Consider the following 24,341-nt stretch of genomic DNA (forward strand, 5'->3'; position numbering starts at 1 on the left):
TTCTTCCTTCATTCATTCAACCTTTGTTAATTCTTTATTATTTATTATTGTCCATGGAGCTTGCATTCTGGTCGGGGTATGCAAAAAACAAAAGAACCACAGACAATTAACCAAGGCTGACAAATGTCAGGCAGACAATCCAAAATCAGTAATGCCATCAACAGTTTCAAGGGAGTTTCTTTAGAAGCAAGGCCCTTCTGAAGAGGTATCATTTAAGGTCAAATTGAATGTCAAAAAGAAATAGCTTTTTTAAAATTTTTCTTTATTTTTTTAACATCTTTATTGGAGTATAATTGCTTTACAATGGTGTGTTAGTTTCTGCTTTATAACAAAGTGAATCAGTTATATATATACATATGTTTCCATATCTCTTCCCTCTTGCATCTCCCTCCCTCCCACCCTCCCTATCCCACCCCTCTAGGTGGTCACAAAGCACCAAGCTGATCTCCCTGTGCTATGCGGCTGCTTCCCAGTAGCTATCTATTTTACGTTTGGTAGTGTATATATGTCCATGCCACTCTCTCACTTTGTCACAGCTTACCCTTCCCCCTCCCCATATCCTCAAGTCCATTCTCTAGTAGGTCTGTGTCTTTATTCCCGTCTTGCCCCTAGGTTCTTCACGACCTTTTGTTTTCTTAGATTCCATATAATTGTGTTAGCATACACATATATACAATGGAATATTACTCAGCCATAAGAAGAAACGAAATTGAGTAATTTGTAGTGAGGTGGATGGACCTAGAGTCTGTCATACAGATAGAAGTAAGTCAGAAAGAGAAAAGAAATAGCTTTTTGAAGATCGAGAGAAGGAGCATTTGAGGGAGAAACAAATGTCTATCAAATAATTTAAATTTTTGAAATTGCCTAATGTGTCTGAGGAACACTTAGATAATCACTGTTCTAGTGATGTGAGTTGAGGTTAAGAAGGTAGGCGGGGACAGATTAGGTAAGAATTCATATGCGTAAAGTATGTGCATTGTATTTTAAACAGTAGGCAAAGCCACTGGAGATATTAAAGTAGGTGGGCGCCAGCATTTACACATTCAAAATATCACTCAGGTTTTCCTGTGGAGAATGTACTGACAGGGAGGAGTCCTGCTAGGAGGTTTCTTTGGTAAACTAGGAGGAAATGACGATGAAATGATAAAATAATGATGACGAAACAGGAATGAAATGATGATGGCTTTGGAGATTGGTAATGGAGCTGAAGAGAAGAGAAAAGATTTGGGATATGTTTTGAAGGTTGTTTGATGATACTTGTTTGGATGTTGAGGTTGAGAAGACATAAGGAAAAAAAGAAAAAGAAGGATAATTCCTAGATTTTGGCTGAGCAAGTATGTAGTTGATGGTGATATATATTGAGATGCACTGGGAGTGACCAGGTTTGGGGATTCGGTTTTGGCCATATTAACCTAGAGATGCCCTTTAGTTACTGAGAAAGTAGATATACAATTCTGTATTTAAGAGAAATTAGTCTAAGGTTCACTATTTAAATAAGTGGATTTAAATGGACTAAACACCATGTTAAAATAATACATATAAATTTTAAAAACAGCTATGTTTATTTCTCATCCTACTTTAACTGCCTTTCTAACTCTATTTATAAAAGGGAAGGAAAGAAGGAAGAAAAGAGGGAAATAGGTAAAACTTAACTCTGATTGATGCCACTCATTTTAGAATAAAAACTGATGAGTTTGTGCAAATCTCTCCAGCCCAATGACTTGTCTGGGGCTGAAGGAAAGGAGCTGACTTTTGTTTGATGCCTAAAATGCTGATATGTACCAGAAAATAGTCTTCTTTATCTCATTAAGTCTTCAGGTAAGTTTTTCAACCTGTGTGTGGTTTTCCAAATATGTGGAGGAGGAAACTAGGCTCAGTGAGGTTGGGAACTTTGTTGAAGACACCCAGCTAGGAATGGATGGAGTTGGATTTGGAATGCCTGGAGCTTGGCCCCAGAGCCTTTCCCTACTTCATCCCAGAATCCTGTCTGCTAGCTTCTTCATACCAGCTGGCCACAATTTTGATTCAGTCTTCCCTTCCTGAGACTCCTTGAAAAAGCAATTTGTGATTCTCTGTTATTTGCTTCCCCTTTTGCTTTCACTCAAAGAAGGAAGAAACAACAATTTGCTTCATATAATTTTCTTTGATTGAATGTGCAATTAGCTTATGAGTAGAGGGGATATTTTTACTTAAAAAAAGGAGAAAAAAAAGAAAAAAGAACCAGCACTGAATTCATCAGAAGGCATTCTAATGAACATATTAGAACCAGTTTTGAGTATAAATGTATGATATCCTGGAGTTCTGACTTGATCTTCCTTAATGTCAAACAAAGTGGGGCAATTTGCCATTCCTCCTTTAAAAAAAAAAAAAAAAAGAATTCTTTATCCTCCCAAAATATATTTTTGGTTATGTTGGATAAATTAAATAATCAGCAAGTATCTGAGTGCCCACTTTGTGTCTAGTGAATCATATAATGTATGTATGGTGCATACTACATAAATATTATTCTTTTCAAAGCATTTCTTTAGCAAGGGCAGCTGCATGCTTCCAACTTTTTAAACAATTTTTAAGACAGATCCTCTGATACAGTTGGTATGCCTTGCAAAACCAACTATTTTAAACAAAATATTTAAACAGTTTCCTGAATACTGGCTTGATGTAGTTTCTTATCTTACCTTGGCTAAAAATCAGCAAAATGAGTCAAAGTTGCTAGATTTGGCCATACTTATACCTAAACTTTGGAGCTATATAAGGCTGTTCTACGGATACATTGTATTAACATGTACATGAGCAGTTTATATATATTTATGTATTTGGAAAGATTTTGATAACAATCGCTACCAATGAAAAACAACCCCGAAAACTCTTTTTCAAAAACTTCATAATCTGGGGTACAAATATTAAAGTTTTTAAAATTCAAAATATGACCCTGAATCAGCTTTTTTACTGACAAGTTTTTCTGAAACTTGCCTTTTAGGGAAAAGACCTACATGGAAAGCTACCCGTAATCAGTTTGCGGCCGACTGTTAAAATCAAAACCCGTGGCACCGGATAGACTTTTATACAAGTCCATAAATAAGTATGATCAATTGATTTTCAATCTTTTTTAGGTCATGATAAACTTGAATCAATTCTTGAATTAGATCATTTAGATGTTTTTCTTAGTGGAAACTTTAAACTGAGCCTAGAGAGAAATTTGCATTTGGATGAAACCCCCAGTCTCTTGAACATATCTAAGCTCACTAGATAAGGGTCCTTACAATTCCCCCTATACATTCTCACACAGTTTGCTCTAGGGAAGAGATGTTATTCTTTCAGCTTACACTTAGCTTTTCTGTATTTTATCTAATACTACAAAGAATCCTTAAGTATCATTGCTTTGGTTCAAGAGTACCCAGCAAATTGCACACACTTTATTCTACTTACGAGAGTAAAACTGGTATAATCCCTTAAGTGCCAGAATGATAAGAATTTAAATGAATAATCGGATACACTTTTTTCTGTCTAAAGGTTTTTACAGTTCATTCTCCTCCCTGTTGTCTTTTTGCTTTGAATAATATTGCCATATCTACTTCCTATATTTCAATTAAAATTTTTGTTTAATAACTATCTATTTCGTGTCTTCTCTGTGCTAGGCTACCGGATTAGGGACTAAATCTACAGGATTAACAAACTGGACTCATCCTTGTCCTCATGGAATTTATAGACTAATGGCAAAGGCACAAAACTAAAAAGGAAAAAAATGTATATATAATTAGAAACAGTGATAAAGGACAAGAGAAACAATTAGAGTGCTATGAAAGCAAATAACAGAGAAGAGAAAGTACTAATTAAGACTGGGTAGTCAAAAAAGCCCTCTCTGAGAGAATGATATTTAAACTAAGACCTCAGGGAGAAAACAATCCACACCTTTAAATGTGTACATGGTGGATAGCTGGGGAGAAGAGGTTGGTGGAGAATCTCTCAGAAGGAGTTAATTGGGGCTTCCCTGGTGGCGCAGTGGTTGAGAATCTGCCTGCCAATGCAGGGGATGCGGGTTCGAGCCCTGATCTGGGAAGATCCCACATGCCGCGGAGCAGCTGGGCCCGTGAGCCACAACTACTGAGCCTGCGCGTCTGGAGCTTGTGCTCCGCAACAAGAGAGGCCGCGATCATGAGAGGCCCGTGCTCTGTGATGAAGAGTGGCCCCCGCTCGCCGCAACTAGAGAAAGCCCTCACACAGAAACGAGGACCCAACACAGCCATAAATAAATAAATAAATAAATATTTTTTAAAAAAGAGTTAATTGTATGAGCAGAGATCCCAGATAAAGGATAAAAATAAAAACTTGGTGTTCTGAGATACTGGGAGGAGATGGTGACTGTGGTTGGGGCGTGAGAATCAAAGGAAAGATGGAGAGATGTATATGACTTGGAGAATTATTGGTAAAGTCAGCAGACAACAGTTGTCATGGGAACCCACTGGAGGACTTGAAGTAGGGCAGTGATATAACCCCTCACGTTCTTTCAACTTTAGAGTGATGCTTGAGTTGTACTGAAATGATTCAATATGTTGTCCATTGTAGGGAGAAGAAAAAATGTGAAAAATGAAGGGGGCTGGCAGACTGATATTTTGAGGACACAGGGACCATCCAAACCTTCACTGATTCCCTAGAAGGACTCATAGAACTTGTACTCAGTACAACAGAGCAAGCATGCAGAGCAGGACTATAGTAAGGGAAAAGGGCACAGGCAGAGTCTGGAAGCATCCAAGCATAAGCTTTCTTCCTAAGCTCTCCCCCTGGAGAGAGGCTGCTCTAAGGGAACCCTACCTTCAGCAGTGAAAAGCATTTGTCTTTTTACTGAGCAACGTGTCTGTGTTGGGAAACTTGTTTGAGATTCAGGGTCCAGGGTTTTTCTTGGACAATGGTCACAAAGGTACAAATAGGGAGCCATAACCAGTGAAATTTCAAACTCCCAGAAGAAAAGCAGGTGTTCCGTGCCCTTGGCAGGCAAAACAACCTTATCGGTGTATCAAATATTTCAAAGGCGGAATTTCCAGACGCCAGCCCAGGGCCAACCCTACAAGCAGGCCTTCTGTAGACAACTGCCTCAGGCCTGCTATGATAGTCTTTTCTGTATGGCTACAGCTGCTGAGAGAGAGATGGGTCCAAAGCCTCAGAGGGAATGCCATTCAGAAATTCTGAAGCTGATTCCCCAAAACTGGAAGTGCTGCATCTTTTCCTATAAAAATCTTGTCAGAATTAAACCCATTTCACAGTCTACCTCCTCTGCATCATCATCTATTATTTTTTCATCATCATCAACTATTATTTTTTCTTTCTTATAATAGATTACACATTAGCACATGTTATTTTTCCCAGTCATCATAACTCATTCTTCATCCTAGATGGCAAACCTTTACCTGAAAAGAATGAGTTGTGATGGCGGCGTTGCAGTTCCCTCACTTCCTTGTAAGAGCGGAGGCCATAGAAGTAATTGTAGGATGAACGAGTAAAAGAAATGAGAAAAAGTTAGGACAAATGAGCAGAAGTTTGCATTTCTTCTTCATTTGTATTTAGTTCTATGTATTTAGAATACATCAACACTTAAACCTTCGAAAGGAACAAAACTGTACTGACAGAAATCATTATGATCTATATTACCTAAGATCACAGTATATTCATAACAGCTGTACAAATTATTATTCTCACTTTATCTTTTGCTTTTGATTCAGAAATACATAACTATTTCAACAACAAAAGAGTTAAATTTACTTCTGAAGGAAACATAAACAACCATGTGGAGAAACATCATATTTAATTTTGTAGTTGCTTTTGTTATTATTTTATCTCCCAGTAGCAATGTGAGCACATTTATTATTGTTTTAAACTTCACGAGCCACCCCAATGGTTTCTTATGTTTGTTTATTTTGGGTTGTGGTTATGATTCCTACATAAATGTTTACAGATCTCTTCAAGTTTCAGACTACTTTTGGAAAGGCTATAGCCTATAAAGGTAAGAATGTTTAGTCCTGTGATCTTATGCACAAAACAGAGTCACACGTTTGACATGAGAAAGTGATGGGAATAGATTCTGTTGCAATGGAATAAATCTGTGTCTATCCTGTTTTTGCTGAAAGTATAAATACCAATTGAGAAAAAAAAAGAAAAAAAGTTCCTCTTCCTAGCATACCAGACCTTGGAATTACCACAAAGTTTATAACAATAGCAGTGGGTGGACACATGACAATTAGGAAGTGGATTTCAACCACTAACCCATTCACAAATGCTACAGAAAATGCCTTCAGACACAAACCATTGGTTTCTCCCATCAAAGACTGAACTTAGAAGTTAAGCAGCATTTTTCTATTTTACTCTGGGCAAAGAGAATTTGAAAACTGAACAAAGGTCAATCAATTTGATCAGTTTAGATAACTATGTAAGTAATTTATGAGAGCAAAAGTTCTCTTTCCTTTAATTGCTAAACTTTTCTATTTAAGTTTATGAAAGTAATTTCAAATGCTTTCCTTCCCTGCATCTAAGTTGCTTCCTGTATCGACAGGTCAGTTGAATATCAAAATTGTCAACAACTTGGTAAAAAGCAGTCAAACTTTTGTTCAAATCTCTACTCCTCTGCTTACTAACAGTACAAATTTGGCAATTTTATGTAATTTCCCTAAGCCTCAGTGTCTTCGTCTTTAAAATGACATAATGGTACCTATCCCAAAGGGTTTTGTGAGCATTAAATATAACACATATAAAATATGTGTCACAGCGCTTGGTATTAGAAAGCCCTAGAGAACCATTTTAGAAGGTAGCATTATTTGCGGCAGTTATACTAGTGTATGTGTTGGCATTGAACTGGCCATGTCTCTGACAAATTGGGACTTATTTTTCTTATTGAAGAAGCAAGAATTTGCCATTGTTGGCTCTTAATGATGTTCATGCTGAGGACTGAGTTACTGTCTTGACCTTGCCCTGCTGCAGCTCCAGCCAACATGTCGGCTTTCTAAGTTGGTAGAAGGGGATGGAGAAGGGCAGTATTAATCTCAACTATCTGTGTGATCAGGAGAGCAAGTGATTTTCTTTTGAGCTCCCTGTAGATCAATGGCTCTCTCTAAATAGAAGGAGGGCTGAGAATGAAGTTTTGGATTTCCAAGCTCTGTGGTAAAATTAGCAAGTGGGAAAGAGATTGAGAATGTCTTCTAGCTACCTAGACATATAGTGTTTCTTTAGTTCCAAGTGTTGTTTTAAGAACGTTACTTGTATTAACTTATTTAATCCCCTCAGCCACCCAATTTGATCCCAATGTGTTAGACACTATCGCAATTTTCATTTCATACATGAAGGAACCACAGCGTGGAGAGGTTAAATGAGGTTCACGTGCCTTGTCTATGGTGGGGCTCAAATCAGGTTAGTCTGCCTTCAGTCTCTATATCCTTTATTACCATGTTCTACTGCCTCTTCTTGAAGAGGACGGTGACACTGTTTGCCAAGTATTTGCAGCAGCAGCAGCAGTATCAAGCCCTCCTAAGAGGGTCACGAGGACTCAAACTTAAGCACCACTAACAGAGTAGTGATTGCTGTGTCAAGTAGATTTCACGAGCAGAGATCCAGCTTTGTAAATTCTTGGGAATTTAACTCTCACTCTCTGCTGTTATATAACTATGTTAGTACTTACAACTCCTTTAGTATGAAAAAAAAAAAAAAAAACCCTAACACCCCTGTTTTGCTAATTGACAGATCAAGGAGGCAGTAAGGTAGTGGGAAAGAGTTCACCTCAACAGAACCATCAATCAAGTAGATCTAATTGACATTTACAGAATATTTCAACTAATACAGCAGAATACTTTCTTCTCAAGTTCACATGGAACATTCACCAAGATAAATCACATTCTGGGCCATCAGACACACCTTCATAAACTTAAAATAAATCTGACCACAAGGAATTAAACCAGAAATCAGTAATGGAAATATAGCTGGAAAATCCAAAAAAAAAATTACAGATTAAACAACATGATTCTAAATGAGATATGGGCCAAGGAAGACATCTCAAGAGACATTAGCAAATATTTTGACCTAAACGTAAATGAAAATAGAACTTATCAAAATCTGTGGGATATAGTGAAAGCAGCACTCGGGGGATATTTAGAGCACTGAATTGTATAAATCTTAAAACTCAATAATAAGAAAACAACCCAGTTGGAAAGTGGGTAAAAGATCAGAACAGAACCTTACAAAAGAAGATAGGCCAATTGCAAAGAAGTATGTGAAAAATACTCAACGTCATTTGTCATTAGGGAATTGCAAATGAAAACAACACTGAGAGACAAATATATATATGTGTTAGAATAGCCAAAACCCCAAACACTGAAAGTACCGAATGCTAGGGAAGATATGAAGCAACAGTAACCTCTCATTCACTGCTAGTGGGAATGCAAAATGGTACAGCCATTTTGGAAGAGAATTTGGCCAGCCTTACTATATGATGCCTCAGTTGTGCTCCTACATATTTATCCAATTGAGTTGAAAACTTATGTCTATGCAACAACCTGCACAGGGATGTTTATAGCAGCTTTATTCATAATCACCCCAAATTGGAAGCAACCAAGGTGTCATTAATTGTGACTAGATAAACTGTGGTACATCATACAATGGAATATTATTCCATTTATAAAAGAAAATTAAAAATGATAAAAAGAAATGAGCTATCAAACCATGAAAAGACATGGAGGAACCTTAAATGCATACTGCTAAGAGAAAGAAGCCAGTCTGAAAAGGCTACATACTATGTGATTCCATTTGTAGGACATTCTGGAAAAGGCAAAGCTATAGATGCTATTAAGAAAATCAGCAGTTGCAGGTGTTCATGGGGAGAGAGACAAAAAGGTGAAGCACAGGAGAGGTTTAGGTTGTGAAATTCTTCCCTGTGATAATGGTAGATACCTGGCACCATGCATATCCAAATTCATAGAACTTCATAAGACAAAGAGTGAACCTAAACATATGCAAATTAACAAAAAATTATTCAGGAGATCAGGAGATCCTAGAAAAGAATGCAGGCTATGGCAAAAAAAAAAAAAATCTAACTGTATTACAAGTATATAACATAACTTTACTGAAAGGGGATGGGGATATAAATATAAAATAATATTAAATTAATGCATTTGCCTCTGTTAAACTTTGGGCAGACTTGTGGTATATGTAGCTTTCAAGCAGCCCAAGTGCAATTTGGCCAAGACCTCTGAAGGATCGGAGGTGAAGTGTCCTTCCCACTGTTCCCCAAACTGAGAATAACTGAACTCTGTGATCTTGAGTCAGCACGTTTTGGCTTAAAATATGTGAAACAGAGTCAAGTTAAATAAACCTCCTCTTGTATATTTTTCATCTAGAAAATGGTGATGATAAGTACCTGCCTCAAAGAGCTCTATATGAATTAAATAATAGCATTTATACAAGAGGTGTTCTAAGGGTTTACCAGAATTGTGGTGCTTATTCTGATCGTTGCTGCGGTGAGACAGCTCTTTGGTCTTCCGTCACTGGAGGATTTATTTCGTAAATTCTGTTACACATAAGCATAGTTTCAGGATCAAATCTTTCCAAAGCCCATACTTCTTTCTTCTTCCTGCCCCATCGCCACTTCCCAATATCAACCCAAGTTAAAGAGGAGAATTGTATTCATTGGTTGGAAGGTAGTAATTACATCGCCAAACTTGCAAAGTGATGTTAGTTGTAGTTTCCAGGTAGTTGCTCATTGTGACTCTCTTGGGGAGTTCTGATTTACCTGGTAAACATGGATTCAACCAAGAAGCATCCTCTTAGAAAGACTCTACCTTCTTCAGTAGCATGTGCGTGCTTTTATGAAACTCTCACCAAATTAAAGGATACAATAATTTTTTTGACCATCAGATAAATATTGGATTGGCCAAAATTTTCGTTCGGGTTTTCCCGTAAGAGGCTATGGCAACACCCGAATGAACTTTTTGGCCAACCCAATACTCATAAGTAACTAGAATTCTAGAAAGAGGTATCAGTGACTAGACAAGAAAACCATGATGGTTATTAATGGGCATAATCTTCTCCTAATGAATAAAAGAGGAGTCTAAAAGACATTTTTATTTAGATATTTTAATCTTCCTTTCATTATATCTAGATTGCAAAATACACTAACTCATGCATTTTTTGCTCTACCAATTTTTTTTGTATAATTTAGTAAAAGTAATGTAGGCTGTTACACATCATTCGTTTATAAACGGAACTATGTTAGAATCACAACTGTTTCCATTATGAATTAAAGTCATTAAAATTATAGGGAAAAGAAGTCCTATCAGTCATGAGCTCCTGTGCCTTTCTAGTATTAGTACATGGCCCCTTCTTTTTGTAGATTGAAATGAAAATATTAGATAAAAACCTTTAGAGGTCTTAGGTATTTAAAAATGGTATTTCTTATTGATTGTCTAATATTTCTGTAATGGATGATGTTATTTCTAAGTCTAAAACCTATTCCACCCTGAAACGGTTTGGTCCATTTATTCCCTAGAGTTTGAGAAAGTCTTAACATCATCATGTAAAGACTCTGTTTATGAATAAAGATCTTTCTTTAGCTTATTCCCTTTTCTTTTTTTTTTTTTACTTCATCACAGCTGCTGCCTAATGAATTCTTTAGGATATTCACAAGACATGAACAAAGTTTTCTTAGAAATAGATATTCTGGATTTTAAATTCTTGAAATCAAAGATAAAACAGAATGAGAATTTGCTTTCCTCCTTAGAAAAAAGTAGTAGCAAAGGTATTCATGGCAGATGGTGATTTTTAAACTAAAAAGGCACACATATTCTCATGTATAAAATGAAAATATATACAACATCCAGCTTTCTGAAACCTTTTCTTTATACTGAATCTAACCAAGTTACAGAAATTTCAAAAAGTTCTTTAGATGGCTGGCTTGTAAAGGGTCACTTCTGTCCTCTTTTGCATTCCTCTAGAATATTATTTCTAAAAGTATGCATTATAAGTGAGACTGTTTTCTTAGCCCTTTTCAATCCCAAAAGCCCAGGTAAAACCAGTTTTTTCGGTACCACGGCAAAATGTATTTTAACTCAAATTCTTCTACTCAAGGCCAACTGGCATATGTGAGGGAAAAGCTAAAAACATGAATCTATTATTTAGAGTTGGCATAATAACCTTCTTGGCATAGAAAAGTCTTAATTAAATATGTTTACAGATGAGCCTCTCATACACCTTTAAGTTAATTGCCTTCCACTGAGATTTAAAACTAAATATGGAGGGATTACCCTGGTCTATGTATACCAAGACGTATTTTAAGACAGTGTCTTGTTGCTATACACCTGGCTGAATTTTAGATCTGTTTTCTGTCTGAAGAAGTTCCATGAACACTTTTATATGCGAAACCATTTTTTGCTACACCAGTCTGGAAGATATAAATGTGACTCCATTGAAAGTAATAAACTAACTTCCCTATTTTCTTATATATCCAGTGTTAGAGGAATTATAGCTCCCAATAAAGTTTCCAAAAATAGGACTTTTTTCTGGTAATATATGGATATGTCACATCTGATATCAAATGGCCACTATCATTTTCTTCTTTCCCCATTCCAGTGATCTTTAGGAAGTTCTCCTCTGGAGGTCTTTACTCCCTGAAAATCTATTTCATTTATCCATTTAAGTATGTATTCCACAAATATTTATTGCGTCTTTACTGTGTGTCAGAACCTTTTTATACCCTATGGATTCAGCATAGAATAAAACAGATGGAAATCCCTGCCCTCGTGCCAAGTAAATAAGTTTTCTATATTAGATACACACACACACACACACACACACACAGACACACTCAGTTAGCGAGTATGAAGAAAAGTAAAGCAGAAAAGGAGAGTGGGTGAATATAGAAGGGAAATGCATCAATTTCATTTCTTTGGATGCCAGAGATGGTACTATTTACTTTTGTGCCACTAGATTATAAATTCCATAAGATAGAAACTTTTTTCCTGTTTCATTCATCATAGTATTCTTAGCATATATACAATTGTGCTGGACATATTTCAAATATATAATAGACATATAGGTTGAAAGAGCAAACCAGTGCCAAGGATGCGAACCACAAAAACTGACATTTATCTTGTCCTACAGATGCTACCTTTAAGTGTTCCTGGTGTATACCTCACCACAGATTTTATTATGGAGCATAGCCACCACTATCTGGAAAGGATCCTCAAAGTAGAATCATATTTTCTGGAATTATTTGTTCAGAATACTAGAGAAAATTATTGGGGATGAGAAGAGTAGCCATGTAGATTATCCCCCAAAACCAAGATAAATAAATTGCTTCACTTTGGATGTGACCAACTGGGACAATTAAATTTTAATCAAAGTATAACTTAAAATCAAATCAAAGAATGTTCCAGTGACCAACTGTTGGGAAACAATTCTATATAGGTCTATATTTCTGTACATTTTGCTGATCTATGTTCCAGACTGTCTTTCCAAGGATGTTTGTACTGTGAAGGTCCCTGAAAGAGACAGCCCTATAGTGTCTCTCTCTTGAACAAAGAACAAGTTTCTTTCTTTCTTTCTTTCGTATTTTCAAGCACAATAAAGACAATGACCTTCTCCAGAGCTAAGGCCAGGCGGGTTTATAAAAGATTCAGGTTCCCTAATCTTGGGATTCCTCAGCTGTGACACAAGCTACTGCATGTGCCTATCTGTGTCACCCCTGAAGGACCTGGGAGCAAGGGGAACCAACACAAACATGAAGCTCATACTGCCTGCCCTGCCATGACTAATAAAGGTCTTTGTCTCTGACCCAGGAGTCTCGTGTCTTCTGCCAGCATCCGTGAAACTAGGACCTACTTACTTGATAGATTTCAAGTCAAGTAAATGCTCAGACGCTTCACAGTTCTTGCCACCAATATTCATTTTTGAAGAATTTAAGCAAATTACTTTCTTCGTATCTAGTAGTAGTAGAATTAAGTTCTAAAAGCACTGACTTGGGTAGTCAGTCAATAGTATTTCATTTTATTCCAGGGCCAAGAGATAAATAAATTGCTTTTGAAAAGCAATTTAAGAGACTTTCTTTGTATTAATTGCAAGCAACAAAGATCAGTCCCCGTGGAAAGCCATGTACCCATGCACAGTTAATTCACATAATTCATGTCAACTGTACAGTTCACATTAATTTTACCTCAGCTTAAAATCATGTTAATTTCAATAGTCCCAAAATAGAACTGAATTTGCAATATATTTATTGTAGTGCTTTGGTAAATATGCAAATTTTGGAGTAGGAAATAGAAAGGAATCATCTGCAATATAAGTAGAGTATAAGGAAGGCACAGATGCAGCACAAGAAAAGCAACATTAGCTAATGTTAGTACTACAGCATGTGCTTTGTTAACTTGGACAAGCCAAAGAGACAATACACTTACATATAATATAGTCACAGCATAATGGGAATCTTGCCTGCCTTAAACTCAACTACAAATAAAGGTGGAGTTGACATTTAGATACCAGGGCTTACGCCAAGTGCTTTATCTCTATTTCTTACAATATTAGTATAAAGTAGATCATAGTAGTTATTACATCTCTGGAGTCAGAATAAACTCTCAGAGCTTAGCAAGTCATTTCAATGGAAATAATGGCAATCATTAAATGATCATTATTATTCCTCTAAAGAGCTTAGTACAGTGCCTTAGTACAGTGCTCAATTAATTTAATATACTTATCTACATAATTTCCATATTTCTATAACCAACTGTCTCTATATTAATTAGGTATAAATCATAGCCTGTTAAAGCATAGATTGATATAAAGCATAGATATAAAGCATCATTTTGAAAATGAAGAAAATAAAGTTCAATGAAGTAATTTGGCTAAGTCAAACGCCTGATAAGTATCCAGACCGAACATTGAACCCATATCTGTGACTTTATTACACTGTACACAATCCAGCTGGGCATACAGAGCCTGATACAGAGCCTGGATTTGGACTGAATAATCACTGACAGTATTAGGTAGAAATTCATCCCGAGATAACTAGGTGATCTGGGAAACATGACATGGTACCAGCAAGATTTGGAGATCCAGACAGGCAAATAAATAGTATCAGGAGGCCCAGAAGCAGGTAACAAGATCTCAGTGATGTGGTAAGATTTTGAGACACATTGCTAAGTTTCCAAAGAGTACTAATAAGGAAAAGATAAGACTCAAGTCTCAGAGGAACCAGTATACCAAGTAAAGTAGATTATCGATGCAAGGACTGACATAATACAACTAGCCTGAAGCCCAGGAAAGGGAGGTTTAAGGAAGGGATTTGATCATAGGAGCAAGGTAGGACCCAGGTATTCAGAGAAATTGACATAGTAAGATTATTTACAAAGTGACTTGATACTGAGTCAGTTCAGCTACTGAAGAAGAATTATTTCCATTTTATAGATAGAGGAAAAAAGTCAAGATAGATAAATGTGAGTTGAAAAGTTTGTTCATGGTATAATTTAAGAAATATGGGGACTAGAAGTCAAACAAAACTCTATGGTTATGGTTCTCTTTACTTGCCAATTTTCAAAACCGTCTGAATCTTAATGTTTAATATAGATCAAATTTTGTTTGGGGAGGAAAATATATTCAGGAAATGTGATTCTCAGATCTCTAATCCAACATTTTATGTTATCCAATGTTTTTGATTTCTTCTACTAGCCAAAAGTATGAAAATATAAACTTTATTTTTATTTTTGTTGAAGAAAATGCTCAAGGCAAATATACTGTTTATTCAGTATTTGATTCCACTTTCTACTTGGGTTCTACCTTGGTGACCTGGTGCAAATCACAGATTATCTTCAAGGGCCCTTCTTGAAACTTTACCTTAAGATGCTAGCTGGAGACAATGGATTGTTTTTAAGTATGTTTTCCATGGGACCACACTATGATCCTTTCCTTTTAAAACAGACAAATTCTATGGAGAAATGAGGAGTAAACTAACAGCACATAGGGTAGGAAGAGGCAGATAATCATTCAACTCTCCTCTTGAATGATCAAGCAAGAACAGAGTGGAGCAAACAAGAAGAAAAATGGGTGATAACTGCTGAGGGCTTAAGTCATTTAAAAAAGAAAAACAAAACAAAACAAAAAGCACTCAGACTTTATTTTCCCATATAAGCCACATTGGACAAAGGGATGCAAAATATGTAGCATAGAGAAGAGAGCCAAGGGAAGAAAGTGTCTTTGGAGTCCGTTTTTATTTATAATTCTACTATTAGTCTCACTAGAAGCTCAAGTCTGTGGACTAGTCATTTAATGGAATATATACATATATCAGTCCTTTGAATATCAAGACAGAGATTTTTTTTTTTTTCGTTACAGGTAGTGTGTTGCATGGTTTGAGCTCCCTGAAGGTTCAAGAATATGATTCATAGTGTACAAGTCAAAGTTGGAAAAAAAAAGTGCTAGAGGCAAATAAGATACAAGTAATCATAGGTTTACATTCTACCAGATCATTCCCATTCAGAAAATTAAAATTGAGCTTTTTCTTAATTGTATCAGTAATCAAAGCATTTAACTGTATTTTTTATGAGATCAAAACATACTCATACATGTGAACCTATGCATTATTTTATGCCCAATTAATATCTAACATTTAGCATTTTAATTTTACTTTTTGATACATACAGCCAAAATCTGTAAAAATTATAGAATGCCATTTTTTAATGTTTGCAAAGAATACAACATATTTTCTCCTTAAATAACATCTATAAAAATAATGAAAAATTACACTGAATTCTTTTCTGAACATAACCATAAGGGTTCTACACTCCCATTTACTAATATGTCAGGCTTCCCAAAAATCTCTTCCAAGAAACATGCTAAAAATAAGGCATTCTAATACATAATGATGACCTACCCAATCTTACACTCCTGGCTAGAAGAGGGATGAGAAACTCCAATTCTGCCAAAAACTGATTAAGAAGTACATTCCAAGTCTCATGTCTAGATATTTTCCACTCAGATATTACTCATAATGTCCTAGCCAAATAATTCACAATTTGCCAACCCTCCACACCTCACTCTACATGAGGTAGAGGAAAGTCATCTGAAATACCCTACTTGATTACCTTCAGAAGGCTAATCCAAAGCAATTAGACTGCGGTTTTCTAATCTTTCCAATTTTATTAAATTTATTATATATGTCTCATTTTTTTAAGGAAATCAACATAAAATACTACATAGTGCTTCTCATGAATACTTTCATGTCTTCCTTTCATGAAGATGTTGAGTTGTCTTTGTTATCTAAGATAGGAATCACCTAAATTTATATCCTGGCTTTTTCATTTACAGGTAATCTTTTGTAAGGAATATAACTTCTCTGAGAATGCTTCCTAATCTTTTGAAGTGAAAATAATACTGTTACTTAGCTCAGGATTGTTATGAATACATGAGTTAATCCACATGAAGTGCTTAGCACCTTGAAAGTCTCTAATTTTTAGCTATAAATCTTATTAATATCAGGTAACTCCGTTTTTTCAAGATGTCACACTTTTTCCCAGCTTGACTGGTTTCTTAAAATGTGACCCCAAATTTACTAACCACTGTAGATTAATTGTATTCCAAGTAATTGTCATGTTCTTCAATCTCAGATAAATTGCCTTTCGAAAACATTTAAAAGATGGACCAGAAGAAACTATTTATAGTGAGTTTCCTGAAGAACATGTATCCATTCATTTCTTTAGGACAGTGTTTTATAATATTTGTTCATTTCAATTATTCCATATGATTTTTTTAGGTCATACAAAAAGGGAGACTGTATGGCCACGTATTTTTAAAAACACTGGTAAATTCAACTTTATAATCTTCATAGGTAATTTCTGTCCATACTCATAGCAAGCTACACTTACACAAAGGTCCCCAAAATTTTACTTCATCTGAGACCTCTACTCTGAACCCTAGATATTCAAAATCCACAATCAAGTCTGAATTTATTAACTGCCTCTGACCAACTTCCTCTCCCCCAGAAAAAGTTGAGTCTATCTAGTTGCTCAGTTTAGAAGTTATCCTTGATAATTCTTACTTCCTCCTCCCCCCATATCCATCTTTTTAGTATTCACATTGATATTACTGCCCTGAACAGGTACACATCTTTCCACTTTCACTGTTTCCATTTCAAGAAAACTTTTTCTCTCCCTCTGATTAGGTTAATATTCTAGTAATTGGTCTTCCTATACCTACTTCTTCTTCTTCATTTGCCACACTACAGAAATCTTGTCAAAACATACACTTAGTCATGTTATTTTTAAAACTCTCCCATTGCTTTCTTTTCCTCTTTGGAGCAACATTCTTCATATGACTAATTTTTTGGACTCTCTTCCTCCCCTCTCTCTCAATCTCTCTCTGCCCCAATCATAGTGACTTTGTTCCCCTTATAGTATGTGCCATGACCATGGCTCCCTCTTACTGCAAGACCTTGACACATGTTGTTCTTCCTACTTTGCAATGCTCTTTCCTCTTTTCCAACTAATTTCTACTCAAAATTTAGATCTTGGTTCAAGGGCTGAAGCTTTCTCTAACCATACCCTACCCTGCCATTTAGCCATTTAGATGAGACTCTTCCTTTCTTCCTTCCTCTCTCTCTCTTTTGTTTTTTTTCCCCAAGGCCATGGACTTGAGGGGCAGAATTGATTAAACACATTAGTTCATGGAACATTACCATCATCTATGTGGGCATAAATGTGACAGATTGTATTTTTCAAAGATGACCTCAACAATTTCTCCAATCCCCCATGTTTTTCTTGACACTACTTCTATTGAGAAGTGGAGTCTATGATACTTCTTATATCAGAATGTGGTTGTGACTTCTTTGAGCATAAAGTATGGTAGAATTCATACTATGTGACTTCTGAGATTAGGTCATTAAAGACCGTGCACCCACCACTTGGTTCTCTTGGAACACCCATTCACTGGAGCCCCTCTTAAGATACTCTCTCTCAGATCCCACCCACCTGGCTGAGAGAAGCCTCAGCCACACAGAGAGGCCATATGTAAGTGTTCTCATGATGAGTTTCAGTTGCATCAAACTTTAAATCATCTCATCTTTGATTCCAAATGTGAGTAAAGACATCATCTTGAAAATAAATCATCCAGTCCCAGATTTTTGTTTCCCCAGCCATTTTAATCTTCTAGGCTGAATCTTCAGACATACTGTAGCTTTTCTCACAGATTTGTGAGTATAATAAATGCTGTTGTTTTATATCACTACATTTGGGGATGATTTGTTACATAGCAATAATAACCAGGACAGATAGCCATTTTTGTTTTATGGGTTTTTTTATTCATTATTTTTACACTTTGAGCCAAAATTCCCACTTCTATTTCTCTGTCCTTCCACTGGCTGCTGCACTACTCTGTTTTAGTATGTGTCCTTGGATAAGTACATATCTATGAGGAATGTTAACAGTTGGTTTTTCTATGTATCTATTTTCATTGAAGTAAATGATCTTGTGCTCAGATATTTCCTCCTAACTTTTCCCAGTCAGTAGTGTTTCACAATCAACCTGGGTTGGTAATTGCCTATCAAGTTCACTGCTCCTAAATGCTCTACACTATTCCACTGTGTGCATTCATCACATTTCTTTTTTTTTTTTTTTTTAACGTGTTCATCCTTTCCTTTGTCACTGGCTTTGGCTTTTGGTGGCGGCGGGTGGGGGCACCATGTAGCATGCGGAATCTTAGTTCCCCAACCAGAGATCGAACCCATGCCCCCTGCAGTAGAAGCACGGAGTCTTAACCACTGGACCGCCAGGGAAGTCCCCATCACATTTCTTATTATCTAGTTGTCTTGGGCTGAATTCTTTGGTTACCTCCAACTCCCTTCTTTGTGAAAAACAAGCCAGCAAAACAAAAAACACCTTAGTATGGACTAGAGAATATATAACAAGGTATATACAACAAAGAGTGAAATAATTGGTTCAGAGGTATATTCATAAAAAGACAGGCATATGTAATTCCCCTAAATACCATCAGATATCTATAGCAGTCTCAACGTCTAACAGCAGTGCACAGGAACACAAGAATTTCCATTTTCTACATATTTACAAATACTTGGCATTTTTCTAAGCTCTAATCTTATGGAATCCTGGTATTGCTTTAGTTTAGATTTGTACGTTAATAATATAACATAGTACATTTTCAGGCTTGCTGTGTACTGTCTACTTAAACCTTTTGCCCATTTTCACTTGGGTTTCCTTAGTTTTCCTTTTGATTTGCAGAATTTCTTGTATTTTGTAGATATTCTTTGTTTGAAGCATTACAAATATTTTCTCCTAGTCGCTAATAAATTTTAACCAAAGAACCCTAAAATTTGATAGTTTCAAATCTACCTTTAGTATTATTATTTTTTCCTTAGCTTTTCTGCTTGGGTATATATTTTACTTTTCCTACTCATGTCTTTATTCCATCCACAGTTTACCTTTTTATACAATGTAGGTAGTGATACAACTTTATTTTTCTCCACAAATATGAGCCAAGTCTTCCCAATGCCATCTACTACAAAATTCATCTTTTCTCCCCTGAAATTTGGTGCCTCCTTTATCCTATGCTTAGCATCTATGTGCACAGGACACTGCTGGTATATCTTTCTGTTCCTGTATCAGTACTGCAGTGTTTCCATGATGATGGCTCTGTGACACAGTTTAACATCTAGTAGCATGAGGCCTCCTCCCTCTTTTTCTCCTTTAAAAATAGTTTTAGTTAGTCATGGACTTCTATTCCTTTATACAATTTTTTAAGAATAGTTTTCACATGTTTCTACAAAATCTTGCTTGAGTTTTATTAGAATTATTTTGAAGTTAGAGATAAATTTGAGAATTAACACCTTTATAGTAAGTCATCTCATTCAGGAATATGTTATCTCTCTCCATTTGTTTAAGCCTTGTGTTATGACTTATCTTGTAACAGTCTTTTGAATTGCTTACAGGTAATTCCTAGATAGTCTATAGCATTTTACTTTGTTTTGTTTGAGGAGGGGTGTTTTGTTTTGCTATTTTGAATGGTATTTTACTATCAATCTTAGCTTACTTTCTTATTGGTTGTAGATTGTAGAATGAAACACCATTTACTATTTTATGTTGGTATTATGTGAGATATTTCTGATTTCTTTTATTGGAGCCACTAAGTAATTTGTTAATCATATCTTACAGTGTTACCTTGGTTTATTGTTTCCCCCATTTATGGTATCAGGATGTCAAAACACATCATCAACCCAAAAATAAACAATTCCAAGGTTTATTCCTCACTTGGGAACAAACAAATTGCTGGCAGAGGGACCACCAGCAAGAGGACTCTTTGACTTCAGGGCAGGGAGAAAAAACCTATTCCTGGGTAGCTGTATGATTTCTGAATGATGCTGTGGGCAGAGTGGTAGAGCAGGGCAGGCTGCCCTGCAGGAGAACTTATCCACAGGACTTAGCAGAAGTGACTGGGGCTGATGCCCTGGCTGGTGTCAACGTTTGGACCAAATGTCATTTTGCTGAGAAAGACTTATTAATTATACCCAACTCTATTTTCCCACATTATATCACCTGCAAACAAGGATAATTCAATCTCTTCATAATCAGCCCCCCTCTTTTTTGGATTGTCCTATAAAACCATTTTCCATGTTAGAGGGGCCAAATAGCAGACTCTGGAGCTGGACTTCCTTATGTTTGACTTCCAGCTCAATCATTTAGCATCTCTATGACTCTGTTTTCTGTACCTTAGTTTTCTCATCTGTAAATTGGGTATCATACTGGTACCCAGTTCACGGTGTTTCTGGGAGGATTAAATGGATTACTATATATAAAACTTTTAGACGAATCCTGGCAGAGGTCAGTGACAGGTTCTTCTCTTTGGAGCCTTTACATTACTTTGCAATTTTATCTCCTTAAATGTGATCATGGATATCAGTCTTTTCTACTAGACTGTGGGCTCCATGAGAGCATCCACTTTATTTGGACTGGTTCATCATCACATTCCTAGTATTTAGCACATATTCTGGAACAGAGTAGATATTATATGCTGAATAAATAAATGAGTGAATGAATAAAAATGTTTATTTACTATAAAATTTCTCAAAATATTTAATATACTAATGAGATTTTTTAATTCTAAGAGAATATTTAAAGTTTCCTAAGTTTATATGACCATAGACATTTTGTTTTGACCTATTTCAATGGAGAGCCACTAAGGACCAATACACATTTGCACCACAACTAGTGAAAACCTGCTCACCATATTTGGCATTTTATTCCTGAGTTAAGTCAGGCTATTAGAGAACCAAATACCAGATTTTAGTATATTGGCATCCATCTAACTGTTTATGCTACATTACATTTCAGTATAATGCTCTCAGTTTATACTGAAGGGCTTTAGAAGGACCAGTTCTACAAAACACTTCAATATTTTTACTATAAAGAAGTAACTGAAAGTGCACATCGTTAATGGTACAGGGTTTTCTTGGTGAGGCCCACTGGAGTAATTCCTGGTGTCGGTAAGAGAAATATCTTCCTTTTTCTGAATATTTCCTTTGTTTGGTTTTGTGAAAACCACAAATTTTCCTCACTAATTGCATTTGCTTGATCATAGTAACCACTAGAAAGCTTCGAGTCAAATTTATGTATGCCCTCTAATATGAGTTAGGGTTTCTATTCTAACTCCTGGTTTCATCATAATTTTCTACCTTATTTATATTTTTCTCATGTATTTTAATTATTTTAACATATTTTATTGCTTTAAAAAATACTCCTTTGCCCTTTACAAGGCAAAGCATAATAAACAAAGAAGTCAATTTACAGTACAGTAATAAAATCATTTACAAAGATACATATTGCTAAAATAGCAGAGAGAACAAGAAGAGGAGGAGGATAAAAAGAAATGATGTCTATTACATCTCTTTTGTTATTTTGGAATGGTAAACTGATCTTTCTTTGGGAAACCACACCTCTCGCCTCTCCTCCCTCAATCATTTCAGGGATCAAATCCTCCCATACCCTGGCCAGTGACTGACTGAGTCTGTGATGTGATGTAAGCCAGGCCAACTAGACACAACCGGGATTTTTGGTGAAACTCTTGGAAAAGAAGCATGTAATCTCTTTCTGATGGGTCTCCCTTAGAGTAGAAGATACGAACCAGGAGCTACTGGTGGTAATCTTGCCACTGTGTGGAATTAATTGTCTACTTGAATGAAAGGACTTAAGAGGAAAGCAGAGAAGAGACAAGGAGCCAGAATCCTCATGGAACCATTTAAGCCTAGAAATTCAACTATACCTGATGCATCCTGGGGCTATTCAATTACTAGTGAAATTTCAAATAAAACAATGATTTTTTTATATAAAATTAGAGTTGCTTTAGCCTGAGTTCTCCTTCAGAAAGACTAGCCTGGAACAAATATTTGAGGAGAGTTAGCAAGCATATTTTGAGAATGATCTCCAGAATCAGGTTGGGGGACTGGGAAGAGTGAACTGAGAAAGAGGGAAAAACAACACAAAGATGCTTTCTAGAGTTGATCATCATGGTGGTCAATGTGGGCTAGCTCCCACCAGGACCTTCTGAGTAACACTGAAGTATATGCCCAGAACTGTCTGCTCAAAGAAGAAAAGAATAGTGCACTTATCCACCAACTTTCTCCCCGCTGGTCAGGAGATTTCTCTAGGCTTCATAAGCATGATTGCAAGATGGTTTTTGCCAGGGACAACCCATGCCAAAAGTTAGAAACATGAGATATGTTGTGTATGAGGTACTATCATCTTGCACTTGCACAAAGTGCTCGCCAAGATACGACTGGAGTAAAAGATAAGCCAAGAGCATAGGAAACAAGGTAAAAGAGGAGTAATGTTAAACCTCAAACCCTAAAATATAGAATTGGATAGAGGAAAATGAGGGTCCTTCTTCCTCAGCTAAGAAAGTGACTATCTTTTTTTTTTTTTTTTTACAAATACAAAACAGTTGTTTGAAATATATCCTACTACACAAGAATGAAACTATGAATTACAAAGTCTGGAAATAGAGAACAATATTAGCCTTTTTATAAGCTTATTCCTATGGCCTTCATTAAAGTCTCATTTCCACTGCAGTTGAAACAGGCTTGTCTAGAAGGATAAAGGAAAGAAATCTATTTTGTTCAGAAGAGCTCTTTCTTAACTTTTGGTTAAGGGCTGATTAGTTTTTCACCTTTTTTTTTTTTGTTTTTTGTTTCTTTAGTTTTTCACCTTTATCTCTGGCTATTAATTCAAAATTTGTTGAGAAAGAGACCTAAGTCATTAGCTGAGAGAGAGGGAGGTACAGATACAAAAATTTTTCTGTTAGAGAAGGAATTCCCAGACCAAAGTCCTGATAAATGATCTATGATTCCTCACTGATCTTTGTCTTTGGAATTTGACCACAGACAAGAAAAGTGACACTTTGCTAATCTTTTGAGGGAGGTATCCTCAGCCTCCGGGCTCCCAAACCCATACCCTGAGGACATAAGCAATAAAGATGAGCACCTTCCAGTAAGACAACTCTCCTCCTTAAGGCCCTTCAAATGTGACCATGGAGTAAGAACAACAGTAGATCTTCCTAGAAAGCAGAACAAGGTTGGCTGGACATGGAAGTCATTGCACTGCCAGGGAAGGGAGTGTTGCTGCTATTTACTGCTCTACAAGCTATGTTTTGAGATTTGGACCAGTACTATATCTCTATTTCTCTTTAACAAAATGGGAATTTTGCCCATTTAGCCTATTGGATTTTAAGTGTGTTGAAAATGATTAAATGTTACATTTAACTTGAAGTTACTAGATCATGAGTAACTACATGACAGTTTTTCAATCAAGACATTATTTTTCTCTCTTTGGCTTAAGGGAATTTGAATTGTTTTCTGATGGTTGCAATGGAAAGAGCACCGGCTTTTGTATTGTGAAATTAACTAATAGTAGGGGAATGGTTAAATAAGTTACAGTACATCTATTTGATGCAATAGTATGAAGCTACACACACAAAATGTTAATATATGTTTATATAATTATAAAATATAATATATAACTATAAACACATATAAGTTCTATATATATATATATTTAGTAGTTAATTTTCTTTGCCTCAAGATAAATTTGATGTAATGCCTAGATGAATCGTTTGAAAAGAGGTAAGTATTGTCTATCTGAAATCCTCTATCAAAATATCATGGAAATATTAATTATTTCATGGCATACCAGTCTATTAGTCAATATAACCTTAAAGATAGAAGTGTGGAATTAGTTATGTGATCTGATTAGACTTAAAAGTATAAATGACATTTTGGATAGTGGGTGAGAGAACAATGGAAGAGTTCCATAGCTCGTGATGGCAAA

This window comes from Balaenoptera acutorostrata, chromosome 7 (assembly GCF_949987535.1).
Source record: "Balaenoptera acutorostrata chromosome 7, mBalAcu1.1, whole genome shotgun sequence".
In the NCBI taxonomy this organism is placed as follows: domain Eukaryota; kingdom Metazoa; phylum Chordata; class Mammalia; order Artiodactyla; family Balaenopteridae; genus Balaenoptera; species Balaenoptera acutorostrata.